Raw genomic sequence first — 7,061 nt, forward strand, 5'->3', positions numbered from 1 at the left:
AGCTTCATTGAAATGAAGAAAGTAGGGGTTTTAGCAAAAACCCAATTGATAATATAGAGAGTAGTTTAAACTTACTTATAAGTTCACGGCAGGTCCATTTCCTCATCAATGTAGGTATTGATTCTCAACATACACTCTCATGTGTGACGAATTTTCAAACAAAACACGAGGATAACACAAACGAAGTGACATGAAGCGCATATGGCAGTTGGGTTTCACAAGTGGAAGAACCTGTTTTGACACCATAAAGAAAGTTTAGGTTCTACCATAAAATTAATTAGTAATATGAAAAGTAGCCCAATTTACATGAAATCTCAATCTTGTTAAAAGACAACTAGGGAAAACTTGGCGGCACGTGTAGTTGAGGAGGAGCAATCCAGCACATGACGGGGCAGGAACAACCGAACTCAATTGTTGTTAGATTGATTGGATGTCTTTGGAGAAAACTGGCATGAGAAGGGTTGCATGTGGGAGAGATTTTTCAGTGTATCAATAACACGATTCGTTACACCAAATGTCATAATACAAGTGGTTGGATACTTGAAAAAAAATAAAAATTCCAACTACTTGTATTAAGATACTTATTGTATTGAGACGTGTTCGCGGTACACCAGAAAATTTCTCCACATGCAATCGGGAGTTGTTGGTAGGGATCGACCGTCGACGGCAGAGAGAGAATTGGAATGGGTTGCTGGCGTTTCGTCGGACATTATTAACTTTTTATTAATTGTTTCATTGGGAGAGGATAGGTGCGTGCGAAGACTTAAGGTCGAAGCATCTTTACATTATAATTTAGGTGGATTAAGCTGTAATCAATCTTTAATAATTGAGCTCACCACTCAATACTATCGACATACTGCACCCCAAAAAGTTTAGTCAATGTTCCATAAACACTTGAAAACAACGTTTAAACTTACAAGTTATTGTAACATCACGTATGTGACAATATTGATTAGAGCTTTTTTGTATTTGGGGTTTGTCTCTCTCTACATAATATAGTTTAAGGTGAAATATCATTTGTGTTTGAACTAAAATCTGCATGATTTGCCGTCTTTTAGGTTTGAATGAATCATAAGCCAAATTATGGCTATTTTCGGATCTAAGACAACTTAGATGAATATCCTTTGGCCTATTTCTTAAGCTAAGGTGATTTAAGTGTCAAGTTATTTCTATCGTAAAAATTTACAAACTGTTACATTATTAGGTATTGCTTTCTACCGATTTATATCAAGTTAATTTACAATACAATCGACTGTTACATTTTTAGGTATTGCTTTCTACCGATTTATATCAAGTTAATTTACAATACAATCGATCAGTAGTTTAATAATTCGAAATTCTAGTGTTGTACAAACTAAAGAGTGGAATTTTAAAAGACAGATCAAACCCTTATCGAGCCAAAACTAAACAAATGCAAAGTATAATAATTAACCATATCTTATATTATATGAATTGTTTTTTATATCAAAACAAAAAACATGTAAGTAACTTGTAGATTTGTTGCTTAAGGCCTAATTTGATATTGTTTTTTCAACCAAAAACTATGTCACTTTAAAGTTAAGCAATAAAAAAGTATTTGGTAAAAATAAAATATCCCACTTATTTTAAAAGTAATAGCCTTAAGACAACAACTTTTAAAAGCAGTATGTAGATTGCTTTTAAAAACTGCTTCTGCTTTAATAAATAGCGAAGTTGAGCCGTTAATGAATATTTTTAATTCATATAAAATGTTCCTTAATTTAAAAAAAATGATATTATTTATCCTTCTAAACACATTTTATACTTAGAGAACAAAGTGACCACCACCTCCCACTACAAATCTTAATCTCTTACACCACCATTGCCATTACCACAACTATTGTTGCCACCACCACCGCATCACAATCACGGCACCACCACAACCATACTCACCATCACCACTACCACAATCACAATTGACACTACCATAACTACCCCTACCATCATTACTGTCACCGCCATTGCCACCACCACCATAAACACAACCTTCACCACTGTCAACATAACCACGACCACAACTGACATAACCGCCGTTGTGGCCGCCTTACTACCATTGTTACCTCTGCAGTCCAATCACCACACCCCCTCTATTGGCACAACCACTATTAAACCATTGCTCTCGCCACCGTTGTTGTCATCATTACCTACACTATCATGTTTATTTTGGTCATTATACACAATTATATCCCTTTTACATTAAAATTTACCAAACATTTTTAAACTGCTTTTCATACCCACAACACTTTTAAAATACAATTTATCACACATTCAACCATTTTATTTTACAGCTGATTATTTTGGAAACACATCAGAAACAATTTAAAAAAAAAAAATCATAATAATTCCAAATTGGCTCTAAGTAGTGTACACGAAGTTTTTCAAGACAACAAACAAGCCTTGGGCTTTAGACGGGTCGATTACCTCCATACCATGGAAACCATCGCCAAAGTGGGTCGTTATACGTACGCCCTCTTTCTCCAGCATCTTCGCCAACTGCATCTGACGGTCAATCAAAGGGTCTCCGAAACAACCCGTAACCAAGACCCGCCAACCCATCTCCCGAATTCCAACGTAACGATCATCAGATTCTTTTGCCACCGTTGGATTACAGTACTCATGGTCACGGTCTGTGCCGATGGGCAACGCCAAACTCCACGCTCCATCGCACCCGGGTAGCGACAAAATCGGGTCATTAGCCATCGCCAGCTCTGACCCTGTTCTGTCGGACCCACCAAAGAACGGATGGTGCAATATCAGCCCTTTGATTCGCAGAGGCTGGAGACGATCGCCAATAGCTTTACACGCGCGCAGCCCCGCGTGGTAAGCCAGGTTCCCCCCAGCGCTGGTTCCCAATTAAAAGCAACTGGACAGATCTGTAAATTCAGTGACCCACTCTTCTTTGGTGGAGGCAATCCAGTGCAACGCATCCACAGCATCATCGTATGCCGCCGGGAGGCGGTGCTCGGGTGCTAGGCGGTACTCCAGGGAGACGACAAGAGCTCGGAGCTGGAGAGCCATGTCGGAACAAAAGTCGTGGTTGCTGGATGACGCGGCACTGAGGTAAACGAACGCGCCGCCGTGGTAGTAAAAAACGAGAGGGAGTTTAGAGGCGGGTAAATCGAGGGCTTCGCGGGGGAGGAATAGTCGGGCCGTGGTTCGCGTTTCCGGGTTTACAGGGACGTCTTTGGAGAGGACCCGAGTCGTTGGAGAAGTCGCGTTGGGCTCGGCGGGTACGGTTGGGAATTGTTTGCGACGGGTGTACGTGCCATCCGGGTTGGAAATGATACCGGACATGATTCAATTTGTAGGATTTTGCGCGTTTTGGATTTGAACTTCTTATAGATTTTTTTCTAGCGCGTGCCTAACAAAATCCAAAATTTGTTGACTTTATCGACAGGGAGCTTCGAAGAACAAGGTAAATAAGAATTCACAAATTGGTCATGAGTCTCAAACAAATCCATACAATGACGTTTTGGACGTATGTTTTCACCATGTATTGATGCTTATACAATCTATACACGGTCAATCATATATTGATGCTTATACAATCTATACAGTCAATTTTCTATGCGTCACGATGTACCAACTAATCAATATAATAGGTTATCGTCTTTCCTCACTTCGCTCATAGCGAGGGGAGGATAAACTATTGTAGCAGTTCGATGACTTAATTCAAATGTTTGTAATCTTGTTCGAATAAGCTTTTGGCCGCTGCCAACAACTCTCACATGTGTGTTTGCTATTCGAAGACGGACGCTAGTTTTAATTCCCCCTTTTATTGCCCCTCACTCGACCGACCTGCTGGATTTTCAAGAACAAGTGCGTTGCATCAAGGATATTTTGCATGCCACCTTAGGCCTAGTTGTCTTGGGATGTAGCTGCAAGAGTGTGAGAAGGTGAATCGGATTCGATGTTCTCTTTTGATGGGGTGTCGCTAGTGGCGAAATCTAGTTCCGGTGAACTTCGTGTTGCGGTTTGAAGGTTTTGTTTTGCAATGTCTTGGTCAAATGAACCACTCAATTACTCTGTCCGTTGCAGTTGCCTCAGTGTTACTGACAAGACGTTTGGCAGCGATGTTCAATCATTGAGGAATTAGGGTGTCTGTTGTGTTTGTCTTTTTGGTCATTGGGCTGGGTTGTAAGGGTACTTGGGGTTTCTCAATTTTGTACTGGGTTATTTACCTTCCTTTGTGTTGACCGGTGTTATTTGATGGCCCAATCATAGCCCTTTTATTTCCTTAGACAAACTCATTTTTCCGATAAAAACACAAAATGTTGACATATTTTAATGAGGAAAGTCATGAATCGAGAAAAAATGCTGAATCACTATCATACCAACTCGCCTCCTAGTTGATCAAATTTTTTATTTTTTAAATATTAAATTACGAATTTTAACGTGAACCACACACATTCATTTCCTTTAGCCTTCTCGTTCGGAATTTTTTTGTTTGATTACTGCATGTTTTATGTGTAAGAGGAGTGACACATGTCATGAGAATAGAGGCTTTTAGTTATTTTGGTCAAAGGGGGGAATGACCAAAACTAGGTGATATATATGATATGAAGCCTTGGTGTAAGACAGTGTCACGAAAACATATTATTCAAGCCGCGTGTGTGTGACTGCCGACCAAAAAGAGACACAATCTTCGAGCTGTGCGACTCAAACATCGTTATTGGCTGATAAAACTAAGTTGCGAAAAGGTCAGAAACCACAAAAAGTGTGTGGTGCATGTATTTTTCGTAAGATCAAAATACCCAAATGTTAAGGACTGATTACTTACTACATGCATATTCGAATGTTTACTATAGTTGGGGCAATGAAGCCAAAGTGGAGACACATTGCCCCACAAGGGTAGAGCAATTAGGTTTTGCATTTTCTTAACATGTTAGAGAGGTTATCCCACTAGTGAAACATACGTATATTTGCACTCATTCAGTAGCTAGACTACAGCAGCCATGCTTCCGTTTTACTTTTAACAAATATTGCGTTTTGATGGATTAATATTTTGGCATTATAAGCTGAAAGGTTACTGGAGAGAATTATGTGAAATTCCTCCTAGTAATTGTTGGAAAACTTGTAAAATTAGTTTTACGGTGGAATTCTAAGTTTTTTCATGGTATCAGAGTGACAATCACAATTGTTCTGCGTCATTCAATTTGTGTTGTTCACATATTTTGGTTGAAAAATCGACTACACGTGAGAAGATGTTTAAGAATGTCAAAGTAAAAAAGTTTCACTATAATTAAAAGAAGAAAACTTGTAATAGCTTATAAATAGTCGAGCTACCCTCTATACCACTAATTAGTTTTACAATAGCATCTCAACTTTCTCCACTTTTGATAATAATTTTATATTTATTCACTATTTTTTTTTTCCATTACCTTTCTTTAAAAAACGTACAGAACACAAATCAAACATATGACATGACCAAATGTGGTATTTACTTAATTTTAATAGCTATTCAATGAAGAATTGGGTTGCATCTGATGAATCATTTGGGAATAGAAAATCAGAATAATGAACTTGCAATAAGACGACTAATGCTTTTGCTAGATATGTCCAATATGTTGATGATTGTTTGGACTTTCAACATAATCATGGAAATTCATGGATACAAACACCTTAAACCCCTAATATACCATGATACCGTACTATTTTGCACAAATGCTGGGCAGTAGTACTACCTAGAGGTTTTGTTCTAATTCGGTATCAAAGGCAAATGATCTTCCCAGCTGTCTTTAAACTTCGAAATGCATGAACGAAGTATATTTTTTTAAGATCTGAATAATTCCCTGTAATTGACCATCTATTTGAGGAATATATACTTTAGCAGAGCAAATCACATAATATGTCACGCGGTTCATATAATTATGGAAAGTAATTTTAGGTCCTATTGTCTCTTAGTACAGTTTTTTAATTTTTAAATTTGAATTGAATAAACCAGAAAAGACAAGGACAAAAATAAGTAAACTAGTGTAAGAGAAATTGAGAATACATTAGTGAAAATCGCTAATACCTTGGAAAAAAAATTCTCTCATTAATGCTCCTTCAATTTATATTTTCTAAGAAAAAATGTGTTAAATAATTTCCGAATTAAAAAAAAATACTGCAATTTACAAAATTATCACTCTATTACATGATTTTGCAGAAGAAAAAAATAAAAATTAATTTTAGTTTGTAAAATCCACTTATATTAAAGATGTGTTAGCAAATGCATTAATTTGTCTAATTAATACCCTTTGGAAAATGTTATATAATATAAGAAAAATTAATAAAAATAATTTGAAAACTTTGAATTTTAATAAAAAAATATATATATTGTAAGTAAATAGTAACAGAAATGACTTTTTAGAATAAAAATATCATTTTCGTTAAAAGCAAAGACTGTTTCGTTAAAACTTCTTATAATATATAGATGAAATAGCATCAATGAAATTAAGGAAAGAAAAATAGAGTAATTGGGGAACTGAAAATTTTGCAATCTAGGTTAAAGATTAAAGACTTTAAAGAAGTACTGTCCACACCATAGAGAGATTTTTCAGTGTGACCGTCACACGAAATAGTACACCACGTGTCGTCATATAAATAGTAGGATATAAGCATTAAAAATTTAATAATTTAAAAAATAAAATTTCTCACCACTTACATAAAAATACGTGATATATCATCCGTGTTCTCATCACAATTAAAAATTAAAAATTTCTCCACAACAAAACAGTGCCTTTTCCTATATAACCCTAATAATCCTACCTAACCCATTCCGAGACGTACGTACCAATCAAAGCCCTCAAACAAACTCTGAAAGTATGTGAAGGGATACCCATCGTGCATCAGCTTTCAGTGTTCCCCAAAATGCATTTCTGACCCTGTGATTTGATGGAACTAACCGTCGAAGCAGGCACCGGCCAGTGGCAGCTTCTGCAACCGCCGCCATATCACCACCCACGCAAACCTAGAAACAAAACCCTTTCTTCTTTCTTAAGGTATCGAAATAAAACAAACCAACCAACCAAAACACAACCCTTCTCCATAAAGACAACACA

The 7,061-nt window shown here is 36.8% G+C and overlaps 1 pseudogene; it reads right to left on the bottom strand.

Moving 5' to 3' along the window:
• Positions 1 to 2,220: 2,220 nt before the first annotated feature.
• Positions 2,221 to 3,481, bottom strand: LOC125468701 (annotated as a pseudogene).
• Positions 3,482 to 7,061: the final 3,580 nt, after the last annotated feature.

The sequence above is a fragment of a genome, unplaced genomic scaffold (genome assembly GCF_019419815.1).
Source record: "Pyrus x bretschneideri cultivar Hongxiangsu unplaced genomic scaffold, Pyrus_bretschneideri_v1 Contig4, whole genome shotgun sequence".
NCBI classification, from domain to species: Eukaryota; Viridiplantae; Streptophyta; class Magnoliopsida; order Rosales; family Rosaceae; genus Pyrus; species Pyrus x bretschneideri.